Source organism: Thalia democratica, chromosome 2, assembly GCF_965202585.1.
Source record: "Thalia democratica chromosome 2, ktThaDemo2.hap1.1, whole genome shotgun sequence".
NCBI lineage: Eukaryota > Metazoa > Chordata > Thaliacea > Salpida > Salpidae > Thalia > Thalia democratica.
The window spans coordinates 80,107,247-80,130,927 of record NC_139166.1 but is presented as its reverse complement, the minus strand read 5'-3'; the positions used below and the strand labels follow the sequence as shown (position 1 = coordinate 80,130,927).

The 23,681-nt window shown below is 23.7% G+C and overlaps 4 non-coding genes across 4 annotated transcripts; 2 read left to right on the top strand and 2 right to left on the bottom strand.

Annotated features, from left to right (window-relative positions):
* The first annotated feature begins 8,844 nt into the window (after positions 1-8,844).
* Trnag-ucc (transfer RNA glycine (anticodon UCC)) lies at positions 8,845-8,916 on the top strand. The gene has a single exon. It is a non-coding gene; the product is annotated as a tRNA-Gly (tRNA).
* A 1,150-nt stretch (positions 8,917-10,066) lies between these two features.
* Trnae-cuc (transfer RNA glutamic acid (anticodon CUC)) lies at positions 10,067-10,138 on the bottom strand. The gene has a single exon. It is a non-coding gene; the product is annotated as a tRNA-Glu (tRNA).
* Positions 10,139-19,436: 9,298 nt separating this feature from the next.
* Positions 19,437-19,508, top strand: Trnae-cuc (transfer RNA glutamic acid (anticodon CUC)). Its single transcript has one exon. It is a non-coding gene; the product is annotated as a tRNA-Glu (tRNA).
* Positions 19,509-20,657: 1,149 nt separating this feature from the next.
* On the bottom strand, positions 20,658-20,729 carry Trnag-ucc (transfer RNA glycine (anticodon UCC)). The gene has a single exon. It is a non-coding gene; the product is annotated as a tRNA-Gly (tRNA).
* Between the last annotated feature and the right edge of the window lie 2,952 nt (positions 20,730-23,681).

The window sequence follows — 23,681 nt, the reverse complement described above, 5'->3', positions numbered from 1 at the left end:
GCAAACTACCAAAGAAAAGATGACAAATGAAGTTTTACTTAACGGGGTGAGCATTTGATGAACAAAATAGCAGTTTATGTTTTAAATAAAACTAGGTTTTTAACAACATTTCAATAAGAACATTATAAAAGTTTTTTAATTAACAAAAAAAACTTTTAGTTGTACAATATCAAAATTAATCGTAAAGAATAAAATATTTTTTTAAATCACTTTTTTACCTACGCTTCATACATATTTATCTCCAATAGTTTTTTAATAAATCTGCGATGAAACAAACTACAACATATACATTGTATAAACTCCTACTCAAACTAAATATTAACACATTTTTAGTTCGGCGAAGAAAAAAAATCGAAAACCAATCCAAAAAGCTCAACTTCAGAAAGCGCAGTTGGTGAATCACAAAATGACGAATTGACACCTTATGGTTCACAAAACTCTTACAACCAGAAAACAGTTTGTGCTAGTGATGCAAATGAACCCATCTTTAACACTATTGGAAGTAGTCACCCAGTATATGATAATGTAAGCCCATTTTACGAACCTGTTCCTGATAGTCCTCCTAACAGCCCAAGTTACGAATATAGTCCCATCCCTCAACGTTTTAGTCCCAACCATTCAAGTTATGATTTAGAAGAACTTGTAAATATATCATACCCTACTGATTTATCAGCCAGTCCAAATTCCATCCCTTCAAGTTATAGATATAATTCTGATGGCTCTCTTTACCTTTCGGAAGATGATTCAAGAAGCCTAAAAAATTTGTATAACCCCACAAGCCCTATTTACTCTCTACTAAGCCCTATTTATTCGCCATCAAGCCCTACTAGCGCTCCCTCCAACCCTAATTACTCTCCATCACGCCCAAATTACAGTCCACCTAACCCATCTAATAGACAAAGTCCACAAGATTATACTCTACCAAGTCTTAGCACTTCTAGCCTTACTTTTTTGCCAAGAAGACCATCTAGTCCCACCTGTTCACCAAGAACTCGAGAAAATAGAACAACTAGTCCTAATTATTCATCAAGATATCAAGAATATAATCCACTTATTTCACCAATAAGTCCAGAATATGACTTTACTAGACCTACTAATTCACAAGGATATAGTCCACTGGATACTAGTCCTACTGGTTCAACAGGAAGTACAGAATATAGACCATCTAGACGTACTTCTCCGCAAATAAGTCCGAAACATAGACCAACTAGCCCTACTTATTCACTAGGATGTCCGGAAAATAGACAAACTAGTCCTACTTACTCACCAGTAAGTCCAGAATATAGACCATCTAGACGTACTTCTTCGCCAATAAGTCCGGAACATAGATCAACTAGCCCTATTTATTCACTAGGAAGTCCGGAATATAGTCCATCTAGCTTTACGTATTCGCCAATAAGTTCTGAATATAGAGCAACGAGCCCTACTTATCCAATATATTATAGTCCATCTTATACACCAACAAGTCGAGTATATGATTTACCTAGTCCTACTTATTCATCAGAAACTACAGAAGAAAATGCAAAAAAGCTAGTAGCTTTAAAAGGCAAAGAGTATGTAGCTGACGAGACGCTCACAGATGAGAGATGTGGATTGTGCTTCGATGATGTGGAGGTCGGTACAAAAATGGTTCGATTGAGTTGCAATTGCAAGCATTTCTTCTGTTATGATTGCGTTGTGAGGTGGTTTAAAGAGAAAACCACTTGTCCAAACTGCAGACAGTAGATATTTTTTGTTAAGTTGTTAATAATCTTTTGCACAACTATATAACTTTTTTTTTTGTTTATAGATGACAACAACTAAACAAAAATAAGCTGTGTTAGCTTAACTAAGTTTTAAAGTTTATATATGTATGTTAAGAACTTATCTAAATTCAGTTTATATTTGTGCACATTTAGATATTACCAGTTTAGTTGCATGATAATAAACTTGCAACAAGAAACATAAATTACATATATGTTTTATTTTAATGTCCACAGTTGAAAACCTTTTTTATTTCTAATTATAACAATTGAAAAGCAGTTTTGTTCTTTCGCTAGCAATTAAAACGTTTTTTTTTTTTTTTTTTAAACTTTTATTTTAACATATTGTTTAGTTAAAAATTGTAATTTAAGTTTTTTTTTGGTTAATATTGATGATTTTTTTTTGAGGTAATTTTTGCACTTATTGTACTGTAGAAAGCTTGCTATAGATGTTTGTATAATTATATAGAAATAGTTCATAAATTTTAATCTTTACGTCTAAAACGAATTGTCTAAAATGTTTCTATTTGAAAGCTCTAATGTAAAGCGTTGAAAACGTTTAGTTTTGAATAAAAATAAAAAACAATTGTACGTATTTTATTTAGTTATACTTTCTAAGTATTTATTAAATATATATGAATAAGTATCTTTAATATATTTATTAGGTATTAACCATATACATGTCATATTTCACATATAGTATATGTATTATAAAATAAAAGTGCAAGTCTAATTTTTAAAATTAAAATTCAAAGTTTTAAGTATCTACGAAAGAATTTTTTTGGTATTTTATTGAATTAATTTAAATAAATAAATGTAAATTAATACACAGTTGCTAAAAGCCTAAGCTAGTTTGTACTATTAAACGAAGTTTCAAATGAATTAGGTTGGCTAAGTTTTTTCAAAATAATTAGATTTTTAAAAACTTAAAATGTTTTTTAAATTTTGTCAAAATTCAGACTATTTTAAATAGCTTTGAAAACTGTTTTCTTATTTTTTTATTTTTAAACATTTGCCAAAACCTAGAATATAAGGAAAAACTTTGAATTTGATATTTAGGCTACAAAAACCTAGAAGTATTTGGAACTTAATAAATTAAATAAAAACTGGAATTTAGTACAAAAATCACTAAATAGTTCGGAAAAACTTTGATATCTAAGCAAATTTTACATTTTAAGTAGTTATATTTTGATATAATTAGAAAATTTTTCATATAGATTTGAAAACTTTGTCGCCTTTTTTTAAAACTTATTCAGGGTAGTTTCGCAGTATCTTTTCACTGTTGTTATTCTACTCATCACCATTTTTAACTGATAACTTAGTTTTAAAGTAAAGTAAACCTTGAAAATTTTCATAAACCTAGAAAAAAAATCAAAAACTACCTCTTTTTCAATTTAGCTTTCGAGTCATTTTAGTTATACAGTAATTCTTAAGGATTTTAGCCTTGATTAACTACAAAGAACTCTATTTAAGTGTTTTATCATTTGTACAACTGTTTTCTAACAATTTAAAAGGATTCAAACAAGCTCTTTTATGTACCTGATACATTTATTTGCAACCCATTCAATACTAAGCTAAAATTATCAATTTAGATTAGATCCGTCACACAATCAGGGTAGCTTGAAACCAATTGAAAACACAGGCTGGTTAACTTTATTAGAAAACCACTCAGGCTACCCGAGGAAATTTTCATTTTCTTGAAACATGTGTTTTTTTTTTGTATGTATATCCTAGTTGTTAAGTGTAAATTAACTCTTTCTTCTGTTAACTTGCACTCATTATTTGTTTTCACTGTTAAAAAATTTAGTAATGATTAATACTTAAACAAAAACTTAATTTTTACTAAATAAATATTCAATTGTGTAATAAAACTATGTAGTTAAACTGCTGATGCAACTTATTCACGTTTAACCATGCGTAACAAAATTATATATTGCTCTTTAAAGTTCTGAGCTGATCATTCATCTCAAAACTTTATACAGACAGCACTAGCCTTATGGTTAAGCTAAACCTATTGACCGTTTTCAATGTTCAAGATAAAGTATTTATTAACAACCATTTTGTTAGTTGTAAGTTTAAAAAAAAAATAGTAAACAGATTATTCTAAGAAGAAAAACTTACAGATTGATGTGTGTTTGACTATCATGAATTCGGTTTCATTTTTCTGCATTGTACAACGCATCCTATAATATTTATAATAAATTGATAACGAATTTCAAAAGAAAATTAAGTTTTAGCAATCAAGTTTAATGTAAATTATACATTACAAAAGAAAATTCAAACAATTTTGTAATTTTAAATATGGCACTAGTTTTAATGTAAACGTAATGTTCTTACGTTTTTCTTAAACTCAAAATTTAATTCTAAATATTTATTGATATTTCTATTTAAGCTCAGATAAACTAACATGATTAAAAAAAGTAATAATAATTAGTTTTTAATAAAAGAAACCAATTTTGCTGTTAAAATAACTTGAATATAGAAAGGGAAAACATACTTGTCATAAGTACTTAACCAGAAATAACAAAATTATAACGCTAAAACCGTTGTTGTACTACTAATTTGTCGAAAGTGTTATGTAAACGAAAATAATTAGTTTTTAATTTAATTGCAAAATGTCTGGAATAAAATATATAACAATAAAACAAACGTATTTCTATTTCAACAGTTTTTACAAGCATAGTGAACAAGCATATATGTTTTAAACTTTTTTAGTAACCAACTAGAGAAATACAGGCAATTAACTAACAACTATTTGTTTATAACTCACTTTTGATCTTTAAACAAATTATACTTCAATTAATAGGTTTATATTTACATACACAAATTAGATATTATGATAAACATAATTGACTCTACTTTTAATTCATTTTAAACTTGACGATTTGTGCATAAATTTTTCATGAGAGTAATGTATTCTCGTGCGATAATTATTAATTATACAAAGTCATGTATCTTAACGAACTAACAATTTATTAATATATTAGTATATATCTAGTGTAATTAAGCCTTTTTGTTCATAACTTTTTTATACGTTCAGTATTGTGAATCAAATGACTAACATCTAATTTGTTTAGTTTAAGTTAGTTAAAAAGGTTATAGAAAATTTAATGATTTATTTTTCTAGATATATAATTAAGTAATACTTTTTATTTTGAAATAATATGTTTTTATATTACTTTATGATTTTAGGTTGTTTTCGACTCATTGTAGAGATATTTGTTTAAAACAATTGTATTGGTTTTTGAAAAAGGAAGCACTTTCTTTTGATTAAAAAAACATTGCATATTAGAATTAATTGCATATGAACTTTAAAGGACTTTTACTAAAAGGTCAGAACTATCCGAACCTATATCATAGATACGGTAGACTTCCTATCCATAAAAAACTGAGATTTTTGAATTTTCGATATTATTAGCATAAACGAGTAGTTTACGTAAACTGCAAGTTTTGCTAGTTTTGTACTTTTTTGTAAATTTTATATCCACAAGGTGTTTCTGCTGAGAATTAAAAATAGTTTAAGTTTGCATATATGTGCATTATAAAAGTTAAGAAGTATAATTTGAACCGTAAATATTTGATTGTGTGAAATTTGGTGGTCAATTGACATTCACCTGATACAAATTTAATTTATACTTTTTAAATTTTACGTTACTGTCTACATCAAATAAACTATTAGTCTTACAAAATATATTATACAAACTATTATAGTTACCTTTTAAAACAACTGTTTGCATCTACATTTAGATAGAAAAATTTATTTTAAAGTAATTACGACGCACGAAGGCTTATGTTTTATACAACGCCGTCACTTTTTCTGAAAAAGCAAAGTGACCTGTAAATTGTATAAAAGCTTAAATTTTAAAACAAGTTGGATGTCCACGAGGTACTGTTTAAAACATTGTATGTTATCAATGATACACATTTACTTAATAAATAAAAACACTTTAACATGTTGAGTACTTCCTTGACTTCATAGTTTTGTTGAAGTGTGTTAATCCGCTAACATACAGAAACATATGTTAGCGTAATAAAGAAAAGACACTGTATAACTTGTTATTATTAAAAACATTTACAGAAACTTTTGACGAAATTCTAACTAAATTTCACATGGAAAGGAATATATTTTACTCTTAGAACAGTAGATATGTTGGGCAATAATGTTATAAAACAGTATCAGATTAACAAAATTAAATAAGAAATACAAACAGAGAAAACTCATACGTGATAAGTTTAAGTTACTCTACGTTCTACAAAGTTCTATATTTATCAGTGCAAACTCGTTAAATATCTCATTTATTTTTTTTCTCTTCTTATTTTGAAGTGTCTACAGTTAATTCTTTTTTAGTTTTAAGCTAAAATTATTTTGATAGTAAAACGTTTACATAATATATATGTATAAATATTTGTACTAGAATTTCAAACTTTTATAATTGTTTGCTTTGAAAGTTCTTTTAATAGAATTTCTACCTAGTAATTATGCTTTTCGATGAACGTTTCCTTTTTTTTCACTAGTTTGTTGAACTGTATACTTAAATCTAACTCACAGTACGTTTTTGGAACTAATATTTTCTATTAAGCTAGAGTAAAGTGTCATTTAAAAATAAAGTTCGTTGTTATTTAATTTTTTTAGTACAATAGGTATGTATACTGTTTTACATACTTAGGAATATTGATATATTGATCTATATTATTTATGATTAATAATACAGGTAGTTATGAGTTTTAGTCAAAAAAATCAAAGTAATGACATTTTTACGGGGTTTAGCTTATTAATAAACAAATTGTGAAAAATAAGTCTTCATGTTTGATAAAATCTACAAATTTTTTTTTTCTTTGAAATTTATTTAAAAACTGTAACTTTTTGTTCAACTTTCACTAAAAACTTTTTAAGTAATATAAATTTCGATATACCCTCTAAATAAACTCTCTTTTGAAGTATAAAACCATAAAACAGCTATATATGTTTATTTGACTTTATGAATAGTTATCAAAAGTTTTGCTTTTTTTTATTTATTTTTATGCAAGACCAGACCTAAGATTAATAGTTTATACATCTTCATTACTTACAGTTTAAATATTAAAGTATAATGTTTTAACACTTTACTACTACCTTTATTTAAATTCTTACACTTCTATGTAAAAAACAAAACTTTAATAAAGGATAGTTTTAGTAATTTCATTAAAATCAAATAAATTGTTAAAACAATACATGATAAACTATTATGCCCTCTTTTTACGTTATTCAAATGTGTTAAAAAATGTTGAAGTTGATTTTTTAAGAACTATCTTTATAACAAACTGAAACCACATAAGCATAAAATAAGGACTGCAACTCTGAAACTTTGAAATACTACTTTAGCTTAAAATCTATAGTTATAAAGTGATACTTGTATATATTATTTAGTAAGATATAATGTTAATGAGAACAATTTTGTACTACACTATTACAGACAACATTGCATTCTACAGCAAAAGTTAATTTTCTTTTTTATTGTTTACTCTCTTTTTCTGAGAAAGATATCTAACGTAGATTAAACTATTTTATGTTAATATACATTTAATTATACGGATCTTGATATGATCGATCGTTAAACAAACTTTTGTAATAAAATTTAGAAAATTGTTGGATTTTACGTTACTAACTAAATTTATATTAAAAAAATCTTAATTTTTTTCTTGATTTCTTTTTTGAATTTTTTACATTCAAGAAATTTAATTGAAAATAATTTCTTTACTTCTAATTCTATTGAAATGTTAAAGGTTTTTTTCTACATACACAAAATACACGTGATAAACAAATTAAAAGTAGTTTTGAAAATATATAAATTATAATGTTATTTTATATTTCTTGTTTATTATATTATTAATGCAACATTTACTATAAAGAAGGCTAGGTAAATAAACGAATTGTCTCAAAAATTAACTTTCAACAAAGTTTTAATTGGCAAGTCAATTGTTTGTTGTAACAAAAATATTTTATTTATTTCTCTTGCAATTTATGCTTTAAATAATTTATAAATTTGTTTGTCAAGTGAATCAGCGTTTGTATAATTTTTAAAACATATTTTCAAAATATTTAATTAAAACAGCAGTCATTTTTAAAAGCGTTTTAGTTTGTAATGCTACTGAGTAGTACAATATGAGTTACCAACATTCTATCTATTCTAGTACACCTATTAATCTGATATAGTTATACAGTTGTAAATTAAAAATTAACACTCATAACCTAAAATTACCAAAAAAAAAATATATATACCTTTTTATAATAGACCATAAAATAATATTTAATTTGTATTAATTCATAGGTAAGTAGTAAATATTTTTCAGTATAAAAAAAAGTCATTATGTGTAAAAAAACTGACTGTAGTTATCTAAGAAAAAAAAAAGTTATTGTCATATGGGCTTCAAACTTTTTTTTATAAAATTTGAAAGTTTGTGCAAAAAAGTTTTAAAAATTATTGTTTGAACATATTTGACAAGTAATAATACAATAAGATAAACAAGACACACAAATTCTATAAAACTCAATTTACTTCAAGTAGTTTTACTCTACTGATGAGAACTGCTCGTATGATATTTAGTTTTGTTGAATTTGTGTGTCTTGTGTACCTTTTTGTATAAAAATTTATTAATCAAATTAAAAAAAAACTTTGTAATATTTAATGTACTTAACAATTCAACAATTGATTATTTTAAATCTATATTAAAACGTTTTAAGTAGTTTAAATCTTTCAAACAATATAGTTTTATACAATAATTAAAATAAAACAGTTTAAAAATAACAGTTGTAAGTATAATCATATCATACACATTTTATTTACTTTTATATATGTATTATATTTGTTTAAGGTTTTATGTTTTCTTATTTAAAATTAGCTTACTAAGCTTTATTTACTTACATTACGATTAAATGTTAAACTACTTTTTGTCATTTATGATATAGGTTTTTCAGATAGGTATAAGTTGACAAATTATAAGTAAACTGTTAAGAATTTCAAACAAGTTTTTGGAAACATTACCAGATAAAATATTTGCTTTAGAAAAAGCCTATTTAGCTACGCATAAGTATATATATGCAGAAAGCGTTCGTCGTCCACAAGCGTCGATGGTGTAACGGTTAGCATTGGTGCCTTCCAAGCACTAGTTCCGGGTTCGACTCCCGGTCGACGCATTTTCGCCGAATTTTGATGTATTTTTATTTTATTTTATTACAATATTATGTAATAAAAGTTTGCTTTAAACCAATTAAAAAACTTTTAACTTGTATTTATTAAGTTTTTTGTTTACATATTAACACAACTTTTGATCAGTGTGGTTAACATGTAACCAAGTCGTAGTTGATATTTAAAAAACTTTTTTATATTATTCTTAATTCAGAGTTAGGAATGCTTCTTTCAAAAACACAAATTAATTTTAAAACATACTAAGTTTATTTTTAAAAATAAATAAATAGTTTCACTTAATCATAAAGATAAAATATAGGCTTATATAAAGTGATGTTTTTGTGTTATTTGTAGTAAATCAAAGTATGCTTGATAAGCTACTACTAAACGGTAAGTGTAAAGCTAAAAAGTTTTTGTAAAAAAAAAATAACATTTGAGTTTTATCATCCAACTTATTAGTGTTAAAAATATAGTTATAAGGTCTTAAGTATTTGATTCCAATCAAGTTATAGTTTTAATAAAAATAATTATAACAGGTGTATACTTTCAGCAATTTTTTAACAAAAAAAAAAAAAAAACATAAGCAATAATTGAAAAATAAATTAAAAATTGACATACGTAGGCTCAACAGGGTCGTTTTGAAAGAAGAAAAATATAATAAGACAAATTTTTAACAAAAAACTCAGATGTGCTACATCATTATAGTGAGCTTTATATCAACTACAAATGGTATGTTTGAAAATTTATTTCAATAAAAAGTCAAAAATGAAAATAAAAACAGATTTATTAAAATAAATTGCCATCATTATTATAATTTTTTTATTTTACACACTAAGTTTTTTTAGTTATTTTAGTTTTTTTACTTAGTTTTTACAAGTATATTGTGATTACTGTTAAATAATTGTTTTACTAATGCTAAAATTTATATAGTTTTTTAATTTTCATACTATAATGAAAATATATTATACATATATATATATATATATATTCAACTTGAAATAAAATCAAAAATCTATTGAATAAGAATTTTAATTGCTTAAATGTATTAAATGTTTTTTTTTAATTAAAAAGCTTTAAATTGAGATAAGAAAAGTAGTAAGTTTTCAAATAAAAAATACTGGTTTTTGAACTTCTTAAAGAACTATTTTGTAAAAAGTGTTCCCAGACCGGGAATCGAACCCGGGCCGCGTGGGTGAGAGCCACGAATCCTAACCACTAGACCACCTGGGAGGACGTTTGTAAGCTGTAATAGTAGAACATATACTACAAAATTTAACGTTGCTAATGCTTTACAAATGTATTAGAATTTTAACTACTGCTAAATACTTTGTTTGCGTCATTTTAGTAGTAAACATATGACGAAATAGAATTTAACATAATACATTGTAAACCTAAACATTATATACTAAAACAAACAACAAAATTTATCGTTAAGCTTTACTAGTAATATACTACCATACTTTCTTTTTGTTTATCATTTGTTTTATTCTAACTAAAAAGTTTGCAGAAAAATTATATAACTTTTCTTTTAAAACAAGATTTTTTTGTTTTACAATGTAAAAATATATATCATTTAATTAAACACCAACGCAATATATATATACTTTTTTACATTATAAAATCTAAAAGTTATTAAATTTATAAACTTAAAAAAATATTAAATGACAATGAATATTTTATTATAAGTTTTTAAAGTTTACTTTTACATTATTAATACTTAAAGTATTAAATTGTTAAACCTCTAAAAGTTATAAACTTCAATTTTTGCAAATTTCCTCAGTATATATAACTTTTAAAATTATTATTTTTTTCTTAAGCAGAGTATTTAAAAACAAACTGTACGTGGTCTAATTTTAAGTAGACTTTATAAGTGTTTTTATTCTAGCTTAGTTAATTTTTTAAACCTTTAGTAAGAATTTTAAAATTTTTTATTGAAGTTTTGTTAATTATTTTACTGGTTTTTTCTTCTTATTCAAGTTTTTTTACTTTAAACTTTTAAGATTTTTTAACAACAGTGCATATAATAAAAAACAGTTGTTAGAATAAAAACAAAATAAAACAATGCATGTTTAATATAAACAAAAATATTTATTTAGCAGTTGACTATTAATAATAAGTTTTGCTTAATAACAAACATACATATTTTCAAAAATAAAGAGTTTGAAATAAAAAACAACTATAGTAACTTATTTAAACTTTCTATAGTATTTTATAAAATTTATTTGTTGTGTTTTGTAGTAAGACCCAGTTTATTGCAACCACTAACAAAATTATAGTTATTTAAGACAACTCATTTTCTACATTAATCAACTTTATTACATACATTAAAAATAGAAATTAATTGTTTACATAGGTCGTTTTCATCTAATTTATGTAAGACAGTAAAAAAAAAAATATTGTTTGACTCCGTAATTTTGTTTTTGTATAAGATAGTTTAGACAATTTTATTTAAATTTTTAATTTAAAATAAATATACACTAAGTCGTTGTTAAAAAAGCATGATAATAAAAAAGTAACTATTTAATTATAATAAATTTTAAAAATAATATACATTTGTTTACGAAGCTAGTGCTAAAGAAAGCTAAAGTTTTTATCTTTTTTAGTTATAAGATAATAAAAAATAAACCTTCAAGCGTATCGTAATAAGTTTTGTTTAAAAATACTATTGTTAAAAAACTAACTTACAAATTTATGTCTACTGTACATACTATCTTTAAATTAGTAATGTACACTACTGAAGCTTGTAGTTCAGCGAAATATCTATTTTAAAATTTGTTTTAGAGATATTTATGTTGTTATTAAAATAATTATTAGGAGAAAGTAGGATATTTTTAATCTACTTATAATAAAATAAGTTTTTTTATAATATTATGTCTTGAGTATTTACAAATTTACTCTAAATTCAATTAAGTATTATAGCACTAAAACAAATATTTAATTCTTAAAAAATACAAATGAACAGTATTATAACGTAATAGATCAGAAAAAGTTAGTCATTACCTAAATAATTTTACTAATGAATTTTTTTTTTGTTTGTTTTTTTTAAGTTGTTTTAACAAGATTTACTCAGATATATACAGTACTACAAGATATTAAACTTATTTAATGTATGTATATGTATATACATATATAAATAAAATGTAAATATATACTCAATGTGTATATATATATATATATATATATATATATATATATATACTATATTATGTATTGAACGCAGAAACAGCTGTTTCAAGTAAAATTTTGTAAGGCGTATTTTAATTATATATATGTATATATATGTAGAATTAAGTTATTTAACTTAATAAATTAAATTTTTTACACTGAGCCCACCTTGAGGGCTTTGTTATTAAAAAGGTTTATTTAAAGATGCAAAACTCGGTTTGAGGCTTGTGCTCGACTAATTTAGATTCAGGTATGTCAATCATAAAAAATCTTTTAAAGGCGGCATATATGAAAATGACACTGAACTTTCGAAGTATGTTTGTTGCTTAAAGCGTAGCGGCATTGACTTCGAAATATCCTGGAAAGTTATAAAAAGAGCACAGCCTATAGCCGACAGCAATAGCCCAATATGTAGGCTGTGTCTCAAAGAAGCATCAGCCGTTGTATATGCACTGAAAGACAAGAGATGCCTAAACAAAAGAAGCGAGTTTGTATCGTCTTGTAGACATATAAAAAAGTCGCTTTTAAAGTTTAACATGTTTTAATTTCATTTTAAAATAACCTAAATTTCAATTTGCATCTTAATTTTATCTTTATTTCTTTCAATTATCTGTCCTAATATATAGTTACTCACTGAAGTTTTATGAATTTTTGCTAGTTTATTGCGATTGGTAAATTAATTTTTGCACAAGCCGTTTTGCATGATTTTTGATAGTTTCAAAGTTACGTCATAATCTATTTATGCAAAAAATTTTTAACTTTCATTAGTGATTTTGTTTTGTGCTTTATTTTAAACTTGTTTTGAAGCTGATGAGTGAATAGTCACGAAACTCGAGTCCTTTGAGTGTTGCATCTATAAATAAACCTTTTTAATATATATATATATATGTATTATATGTATTTAAGGTTTTATAACAAGTTCTGATCGATAGTGCTCGACAAATTAAATTGGAGCTAAATATTATCTAATTATATAAAAACTATAATTTAAATAGCTGTTTCACACATTGAAATGTAAAATTTCATGTGATCGTCAGTAAGTTACAATTTATTATAATAGTGAACATAAATTTCGATTTTAAAATTTTTATAATAATTGTGACGTAGTAGTGGTCAGGGGCGTAGCGTGGGGAGGGACGCTGGCGCATGCGTGCCACCTAAAAAAAAATAAAGAAGTAAAAAAAAAATTATATCTTTATTCTTTATTGTTTATTTTTTCTGATTAATTTGCCGTTTTTCAACTAAGTTTTTCTAGTATTTGAAAAGTAAAACGAAATTTCAAATACCAATTAGTGACAAGTTAGGGAAATCACCCAGTATACTGATTCGGTGCGTAATTTCAATTGTGCACCAATGTTGATGCAAAACTCCATAAGGAAAAATTTTATAACTTCATTACCTTCATAAGAATTTACAATCAAACAGTACGCAACCAGTTAGTGCACCGCAGTAGTATAACCTTATGAAATAATTTTCTACAAGGACAAATGCTAACATTTTGTTAGCAAACCATAAAGCTAAACCTGTTTTATAGTGATAATGATTCAAGAATAAACAAATAGTAGTAAAAATAGCAATTAATAACTGCTAATAAAATAAAAATAAAATGATAATAAGAAGAAAAAATATTAACAAAATAATTTAAAAGATAAATAACAAAAAAAAAAAATTAAAACAAATAATAAATAAACAGTTCATACTGTGATTGCAGTTTTAATCTCACTGTACAAAAAGTATTCTTTAAATTACCCTATACTTAAAATTTTTATTAAAAGTAGTTTCTTTTTTTATTAAGATAACAAACAAATCAAACTTTGCTATTCTATCAGCCATAAAGTTTAAAAATTAATCAATTTTTGTAGCTAGTTATTTTAAAATTTCTTCAGTCACATCATGAATAATATTATAGCAACTTGTAAAACATATTTTTTACAATCAATATTTAGTGTTAAAGACTTAATTAATTAATTTTAAATCAAGTTTAAATGGTATTTAAAAAAAAAAAATTTCTACCCACTGTTTGTAGTATTTAAAAAATGCAATTCCCTAAAGATCATAGAAAAACCGATTTCAAGATAAATGAAAAGCTATATTTCTTGTGAATTTTTAAAAGCATGGAAAAGGTTGACCTTCAAAAATTTATCTTTTAAACTTTTTGTTTTGTATCAGAAACATATAGAAATCTTTCCACACACTCAGGATAACTCAAGATTCTATGAAGTTTTGGAAAACTTTAGTATGACTCAGTTAAAACCAGGATAACTTTTTTTAATATTTTATAAAATTAAATATTTTTAAGCTCAGGCTGACTAAGGATATATTTGTTTTTTTGTTAACTCAGGGTAGATTTAGTGGTTTTAAAAGCTTTTTTTTTAAGAGTCTAGTTTCTATTAGTTTAAAAACAATAAAAAATATCTTTAAAATAATTTAAAATGCCTATGATGACACATGATATTTTTAAACTAACTCAGGACAGTTATTTTGACTCAAAGAGTGGCAAGGCAATCCTGATATCTTCAAAGTTGGTTGTTTTTTGAAAATTTGTTTTATAATACTAAAAAAAATTAAAAATCTGTTTTCATTAATTTTTAGATTATTATTTTAAAACAATATGCAAAGTAGTATTGTATGGAATGTTGCAAATCTAAAAATATGTCAGATAGGAAAATTATCTGAAGTTCAAAAACTTGAATTGAAAAATAGCAGACCAACACCAGATATTGCTATTACTCAAGACTGCAGTTCAAGTGGTATGAAATTTTAATTTTTGTTTATATTTCAGATTTTCTTCATTTGTTAACATATATTTTTACAGTTTTATTTTGTAATATAGCCAAAAATGTAGAAGTTAAAACAAAAAAAAACTAGCTCTTTAGATTTTTCTACAAATTGATTAAAAATTTTAGACTTTTAATTTTAATATTGAAGATTTAACATTTTTATATAAAAGATAGATATAGTATATTAAAAGCTGCAACAAACTAAAAGTATGAGTTATTTTGAGTTTAATACAATTCTATTTGTTGATATAAAATAGATATTGAAAATTATCTAGAAAATTCACAGAGAAAATGTTTAGAGGCATTAATTGTTATACTTAGTTGACTATTTATTTGTAGTTTAAGGCCATAGGGGGGTAAGCCATGTTTTTTAGAAGTTGATCTTATCTTATAAAATTTTTTCTAAGCAATAAGGTGCTTTTTATTGTTATAAAAAATTCGAATTATTTTTTGAGATATGACTAGTCAAAGTTGGGCCGCATAATAGGTTCCCTATGGGAAGCGAAAACTAAAACAGCGAGAAAGACTATATTGTTTAAAATCTATCTCCTCCTACATTTTTCAAGCAATCTTCTTCAAAATTTAACAGTTTAATCTTTTTACAATAATAAAATAATATTACTTGTGAATTTAGAAAAATTGTAGTAACAATGTATTTTTTATGAAAAAAAAAAAAAATATTTAAAGTTTTTTTATAAAATTTTTATTTATTTTAATTATCAAAATTCATAAATTAGGTTTTTTTTTGTAAAGTAAGGATCATATTCTAAAATTTATAAAGATTGCTTGAAAAATGAAGAAGAAGATAGATTTTTAATAATCTTTTAAATTTCCCAGAAAATTGACCTCGAAGTAAGTTTACATTTGTATAAGTATAAGTAGTTCTAATAAAGTTTATACTTTTTTTAATTATTTAATTTTGTAATAAATAATTATTTTTTAAAACAGTTGCTTTGAACTTATTTTACTTAATGAATTTATTTCAATTATATTACTTATAAAAGATCTTTTTATAGCTAATTACAAAAGTTGCAACTTAGGGGACTTTTTGAGAAAAAAAATTGCGCACCCCCTGACCAAAACACCACGCTACGCCACTGATACATATATATATATATAATTAAAATACGCCTTACAAAATTTTACTTGAAACAGCTGTTTCTGCGTTCAATACATAATATAGTATATATATATATATATATATATAAAATAAGGTTAATGTTTAAACGTAAACACTTTCAACTGAGCCCACTTGAAGGGCTTTTAAATAATTTATTCAAATGGCGATTTTAAAAATTCTGGAACATATGTTTCACAAAGCTTTAATTTTTCATAAAGCTTTGATCATCAGCCAGTTAAATTCAAAATACAAAGCACTGTACTAAACAAAGATACAAAAGTTATGCAAAAAAACAAAAAACAGTATGACGTAATATTGTACATTACAAATATTTAGTACAAAAATCGATCTACCTTCTAACTAATTAAACAACTAAAATTAACGAAAACAACAGTTAATTGACTATAAAATGCTTCAAAATTTGTTGTGTTTTAAAAGAAGCTTTTTTATATGTCTACAAGACGATATAAATTCGCTTCGCTTATTTAAACAACCTTCCTTTTTTAACGCATACATAACGGCTGTTGATTCTTTTAAGCACAGCCTACAAACAGGGTTGTTACCATCTGCTATTGGCTGTGCTCTTTTTATCACCTCCCAAGTTAATTTAAAATCAATGTTTTTGCGCTTAAGGCCGCAAACATACTTCGAAAGCTCAGTTTCCCAAAAATAACCCATTATCAAAAATATTTAACAAACATAATATGCGAATCAGTTATTCATGTATGGCGAATTTGGAGAGATTAATCAAGTCACATAATCAAAGGATTTTAAACAAAAGTAATTCAATCAAAAATCAGTGTAATTGCGCCGGTGGCTGTAAATACAATTTGAAGGGGGGCAATTGCCGGTCAGAGAACATTATTTACAAGGCAACAGTTAACTCTGACCTTGAAAAGAAGTTCTACATCGGCCTATGCTCCACTCAATTCAGATTTCGGTATGCCAACCATAAAAAATCCTTTAAAGGTGGTATATACGAAAATGAAACTGAGCTTTCGAAGTATGTTTGCGGCCTTAAGCGCAAAAACATTGATTTTAAATTAACTTGGGAGGTGATAAAAAGAGCACAGCCAATAGCAGATGGTAACAACCCTGTTTGTAGGCTGTGCTTAAAAGAATCAACAGCCGTTATGTATGCGTTAAAAAAGGAAGGTTGTTTAAATAAGCGAAGCGAATTTATATCGTCTTGTAGACATATAAAAAAGCTTCTTTTAAAACACAACAAATTTTTAAGCATTTTATAGTCAATTAACTGTTGTTTTCGTTAATTTTAGTTGTTTAATTAGTTAGAAGGTAGATCGATTTTTGTACTAAATATTTGTAATGTACAATATTACGTCATACTGTTTTTTGTTTTTTTGCATAACTTTTGTATCTTTGTTTAGTACAGTGCTTAGTATTTTGAATTTAACTGGCTGATGATCAAAGCTTTATGAAAAATTAAAGCTTTGTGAAACATATGTTCCAGAATTTTTAAAATCGCCATTTGAATAAATTATATATATATATATATATATATATATATATATACACATTGAGTATATATTTACATTTTATTTATATATGTATATACATATACATACATTAAATAAGTTTAATATATTGTAGTACTGTATATATCTGAGTAAATCTTGTTAAAACAACTTAAAAAAAACAAACAAAAAAAAAATTCATTAGTAAAATTATTTAGGTAATGACTAACTTTTTCTGATCTATTACGTTATAATACTGTTCATTTGTATTTTTTAAGAATTAAATATTTGTTTTAGTGCTATAATACTTAATTGAATTTAGAGTAAATTTGTAAATACTCAAGACATAATATTATAAAAAAACTTATTTTATTATAAGTAGATTAAAAATATCCTACTTTCTCCTAATAATTATTTTAATAACAACATAAATATCTCTAAAACAAATTTTAAAATAGATATTTCGCTGAACTACAAGCTTCAGTAGTGTACATTACTAATTTAAAGATAGTATGTACAGTAGACATAAATTTGTAAGTTAGTTTTTTAACAATAGTATTTTTAAACAAAACTTATTACGATACGCTTGAAGGTTTATTTTTTATTATCTTATAACTAAAAAAGATAAAAACTTTAGCTTTCTTTAGCACTAGCTTCGTAAACAAATGTATATTATTTTTAAAATTTATTATAATTAAATAGTTACTTTTTTATTATCATGCTTTTTTAACAACGACTTAGTGTATATTTATTTTAAATTAAAAGTTTAAATAAAATTGTCTAAACTATCTTATACAAAAACAAAATTACGGAGTCAAACAATAATTTTTTTTTTACTGTCTTACATAAATTAGATGAAAACGACCTATGTAAACAATTAATTTCTATTTTTAATGTATGTAATAAAGTTGATTAATGTAGAAAATGAGTTGTCTTAAATAACTATAATTTTGTTATTGGTTGCAATAAACTGGGTCTTACTACAAAACACAACAAATAAATTTTATAAAATACTATAGAAAGTTTAAATAAGTTACTATAGTTGTTTTTTATTTCAAACTCTTTATTTTTGAAAATATGTATGTTTGTTATTAAGCAAAACTTATTATTAATAGTCAACTGCTAAATAAATATTTTTGTTTATATTAAACATGCATTGTTTTATTTTGTTTTTATTCTAACAACTGTTTTTTATTATATGCACTGTTGTTAAAAAATCTTAAAAGTTTAAAGTAAAAAAACTTGAATGAGAAGAAAAAACCAGTAAAATAATTAACAAAACTTCAATAAAAAATTTTAAAATTCTTACTAAAGGTTTAAAAAATTAACTAAGCTAGAATAAAAACACTTATAAAGTCTACTTAAAATTAGACCACGTACAGTTTGTTTTTAAATACTCTGCTTAAGAAAAAAATAATAATTTTAAAAGTTATATATACTGAGGAAATTTGCAAAAATTGAAGTTTATAACTTTTAGAGGTTTAACAATTTAATACTTTAAGTATTAATAATGTAAAAGTAAACTTTAAAAACTTATAATAAAATATTCATTGTCATTTAATATTTTTTTAAGTTTATAAATTTAATAACTTTTAGATTTTATAATGTAAAAAAGTATATATATATTGCGTTGGTGTTTAATTAAATGATATATATTTTTACATTGTAAAACAAAAAAATCTTGTTTTAAAAGAAAAGTTATATAATTTTTCTGCAAACTTTTTAGTTAGAATAAAACAAATGATAAACAAAAAGAAAGTATGGTAGTATATTACTAGTAAAGCTTAACGATAAATTTTGTTGTTTGTTTTAGTATATAATGTTTAGGTTTACAATGTATTATGTTAAATTCTATTTCGTCATATGTTTACTACTAAAATGACGCAAACAAAGTATTTAGCAGTAGTTAAAATTCTAATACATTTGTAAAGCATTAGCAACGTTAAATTTTGTAGTATATGTTCTACTATTACAGCTTACAAACGTCCTCCCAGGTGGTCTAGTGGTTAGGATTCGTGGCTCTCACCCACGCGGCCCGGGTTCGATTCCCGGTCTGGGAACACTTTTTACAAAATAGTTCTTTAAGAAGTTCAAAAACCAGTATTTTTTATTTGAAAACTTACTACTTTTCTTATCTCAATTTAAAGCTTTTTAATTAAAAAAAAACATTTAATACATTTAAGCAATTAAAATTCTTATTCAATAGATTTTTGATTTTATTTCAAGTTGAATATATATATATATATATATGTATAATATATTTTCATTATAGTATGAAAATTAAAAAACTATATAAATTTTAGCATTAGTAAAACAATTATTTAACAGTAATCACAATATACTTGTAAAAACTAAGTAAAAAAATTAAAATAACTAAAAAAACTTAGTGTGTAAAATAAAAAAATTATAATAATGATGGCAATTTATTTTAATAAATCTGTTTTTATTTTCATTTTTGACTTTTTATTGAAATAAATTTTCAAACATACCATTTGTAGTTGATATAAAGCTCACTATAATGATGTAGCACATCTGAGTTTTTTGTTAAAAATTTGTCTTATTATATTTTTCTTCTTTCAAAACGACCCTGTTGAGCCTACGTATGTCAATTTTTAATTTATTTTCAATTATTGCTTATGTTTTTTTTTTTTTTTTGTTAAAAAATTGCTGAAAGTATACACCTGTTATAATTATTTTTATTAAAACTATAACTTGATTGGAATCAAATACTTAAGACCTTATAACTATATTTTTAACACTAATAAGTTGGATGATAAAACTCAAATGTTATTTTTTTTTTACAAAAACTTTTTAGCTTTACACTTACCGTTTAGTAGTAGCTTATCAAGCATACTTTGATTTACTACAAATAACACAAAAACATCACTTTATATAAGCCTATATTTTATCTTTATGATTAAGTGAAACTATTTATTTATTTTTAAAAATAAACTTAGTATGTTTTAAAATTAATTTGTGTTTTTGAAAGAAGCATTCCTAACTCTGAATTAAGAATAATATAAAAAAGTTTTTTAAATATCAACTACGACTTGGTTACATGTTAACCACACTGATCAAAAGTTGTGTTAATATGTAAACAAAAAACTTAATAAATACAAGTTAAAAGTTTTTTAATTGGTTTAAAGCAAACTTTTATTACATAATATTGTAATAAAATAAAATAAAAATACATCAAAATTCGGCGAAAATGCGTCGACCGGGAGTCGAACCCGGAACTAGTGCTTGGAAGGCACCAATGCTAACCGTTACACCATCGACGCTTGTGGACGACGAACGCTTTCTGCATATATATACTTATGCGTAGCTAAATAGGCTTTTTCTAAAGCAAATATTTTATCTGGTAATGTTTCCAAAAACTTGTTTGAAATTCTTAACAGTTTACTTATAATTTGTCAACTTATACCTATCTGAAAAACCTATATCATAAATGACAAAAAGTAGTTTAACATTTAATCGTAATGTAAGTAAATAAAGCTTAGTAAGCTAATTTTAAATAAGAAAACATAAAACCTTAAACAAATATAATACATATATAAAAGTAAATAAAATGTGTATGATATGATTATACTTACAACTGTTATTTTTAAACTGTTTTATTTTAATTATTGTATAAAACTATATTGTTTGAAAGATTTAAACTACTTAAAACGTTTTAATATAGATTTAAAATAATCAATTGTTGAATTGTTAAGTACATTAAATATTACAAAGTTTTTTTTTAATTTGATTAATAAATTTTTATACAAAAAGGTACACAAGACACACAAATTCAACAAAACTAAATATCATACTAGCAGTTCTCATCAGTAGAGTAAAACTACTTGAAGTATATTGAGTTTTATAGAATTTGTGTGTCTTGTTTATCTTATTGTATTATTACTTGTCAAATATGTTCAAACAATAATTTTTAAAACTTTTTTGCACAAACTTTCAAATTTTATAAAAAAAAGTTTGAAGCCCATATGACAATAACTTTTTTTTTTCTTAGATAACTACAGTCAGTTTTTTTACACATAATGACTTTTTTTTATACTGAAAAATATTTACTACTTACCTATGAATTAATACAAATTAAATATTACTTTATGGTCTATTATAAAAAGGTATATATATATTTTTTTTGGTAATTTTAGGTTATGAGTGTTAGTTTTTTATTTAGAACTATATCAGATTAATAGGTGTATTAGAATGATGGTTTCAAAATCTCTTTGAGTTGAAAATTTCAAAAAATCAAGAATCAATTTTGTGGCCAACACATATACAAATATAAATCTACTTAAATAAAAATAGAAATTTGACTAAAAAAAAAGTTTAGACTTATAAAATTAAAAAGTCTTATACAACTTTGTGGCCTACAGATATACAAAAATAAAACAACCTAAGTAAAAATTTAAATTTAATTTAAAAAAATGTTTAGACTATTACAATTAAATTAAATTTTTTATTATTCAATTAAAGTTATAAACTAAAATATCTTTAAATTATAATTAAATGTTTGCCTGATGGTGCGGGAATTTTAATGAAGGTTTTAAAATCTCTTTGAGTTATAAATTAAAAAAAAATCAAGAATCAACTCTGTGGCCAACAGATATACAAAAATAAAATAAATTAAATAGAAATATCAAAATATTATTAAGAATAAAACAATTAATTGCTAGGTGGTGTAGTGGTCTAATAATGATTTGGAAAACTCTCTGGATTGAATTTTTCACGGTTTAAAAGTTTCATACAACATTATTATATACAATCATTTAGATAAAAAAAACTTATGATTTTGGACAGTTTTTAGGTAAAATTGTACTTAATAGTTGAAAAACAATACTTAATCAAAAGTTTTTAACACTAAGTAACAATTTATAACGGAAACTAAGAGCTTATTAATAAAAAGTTTCACAGAAAAAAATTGCTACTTTAAAACTTTTACTTATTTTCACGTACAATTAAAATTTTATTTGAAATTTACTTCAGTAGGGCAAAAACGAGCATTTTTTGTTATGAAAACTTATAATTTATCAGTGTTATAAGTTCAACATTCATTATTCAAAGTTTATCAAATAATTTAAACAAAGTAAATAAACATTGTTTGTAGTGATATTCTAAGAATCTGTTTTTTATTTTTATTTTTTTTTTTTTTTAGGAGGTTCACAGGAAACAGGAAACCAGTCAAAACACGCCCTGGTTTATACAATATTACTAGCTTATAAATTTCAGCTATAAAAATATAAAAGAGCAATTTAAATAAATATGAAAATGTTTTAGAAGAATATTAATGTTAATTTTGTAGCAAATAATTTTAATGTATTTGTGAACTTATCTGAACTTTAACTAACATAGTGCCATTATATTTATATACATAAAGCCATTATATAAAAATGTTAAAACATATACATTTTATTTTAACATTTATTACACATATACTTCATAAAAAATATTTGAAATCGTTATTCTGTTTAAAAATTGTCAAAGGTCTCTACTCTATCTCAACTATTTTTTTTATTTAAAAATAACCTTAAAGCAGTTAGACAACTTTGAAAAAAAAAATATTTTGTAAATTAAGTATATAATAAACATGTATCACTAAATATAATATTTAAAAGGTAATACTATGACTGACTTAAAGTCAACTTAAAATATAGTTCTTATAAATAGATAACTTTTTTAAAATATTTTTATTTGATATTAATCCTTAAATTGTCTAGTTTTGTTAAATTTAATCAAACTTAATGTTTTACTATGGTCAGTTTAAATATTAAAGATATAAAAGTTTCATTTAAATTCAAGGTTAAGAAAAGAGCTTTTAAAAGCTATAAAAGTTGTACATCTAAAATCAAAACAAAAAGTTATAAAAATATAAAGTTTAAGTTTTAGTTTGTGCTATTTTTATAAAAATAAAGTTTTTTTTAATGGAAAAACTAATAATCTTATTAAAAAAATTACATCACTTAGTTTTATATAGCAAACTTACTTAAATAATAAATGATTAAACTATCAATCTAATTTTTTTTTAATTTAAAATTGTTTGGAAAAAAATCTTTTTAAAAGTAAAACTAATATATCAGTTATTGCTTAAGTTTTATTTAAGTTAATACTTGTTTTAATGTTAATTGATTTGTAACAATGATAATCTTTTAATTACTTTTAATAACTAGTTTCAATTAATATAACATTTTAGGTTATCTTTTGTCAATAGTAATAAGTTTTTTGTTAAATAT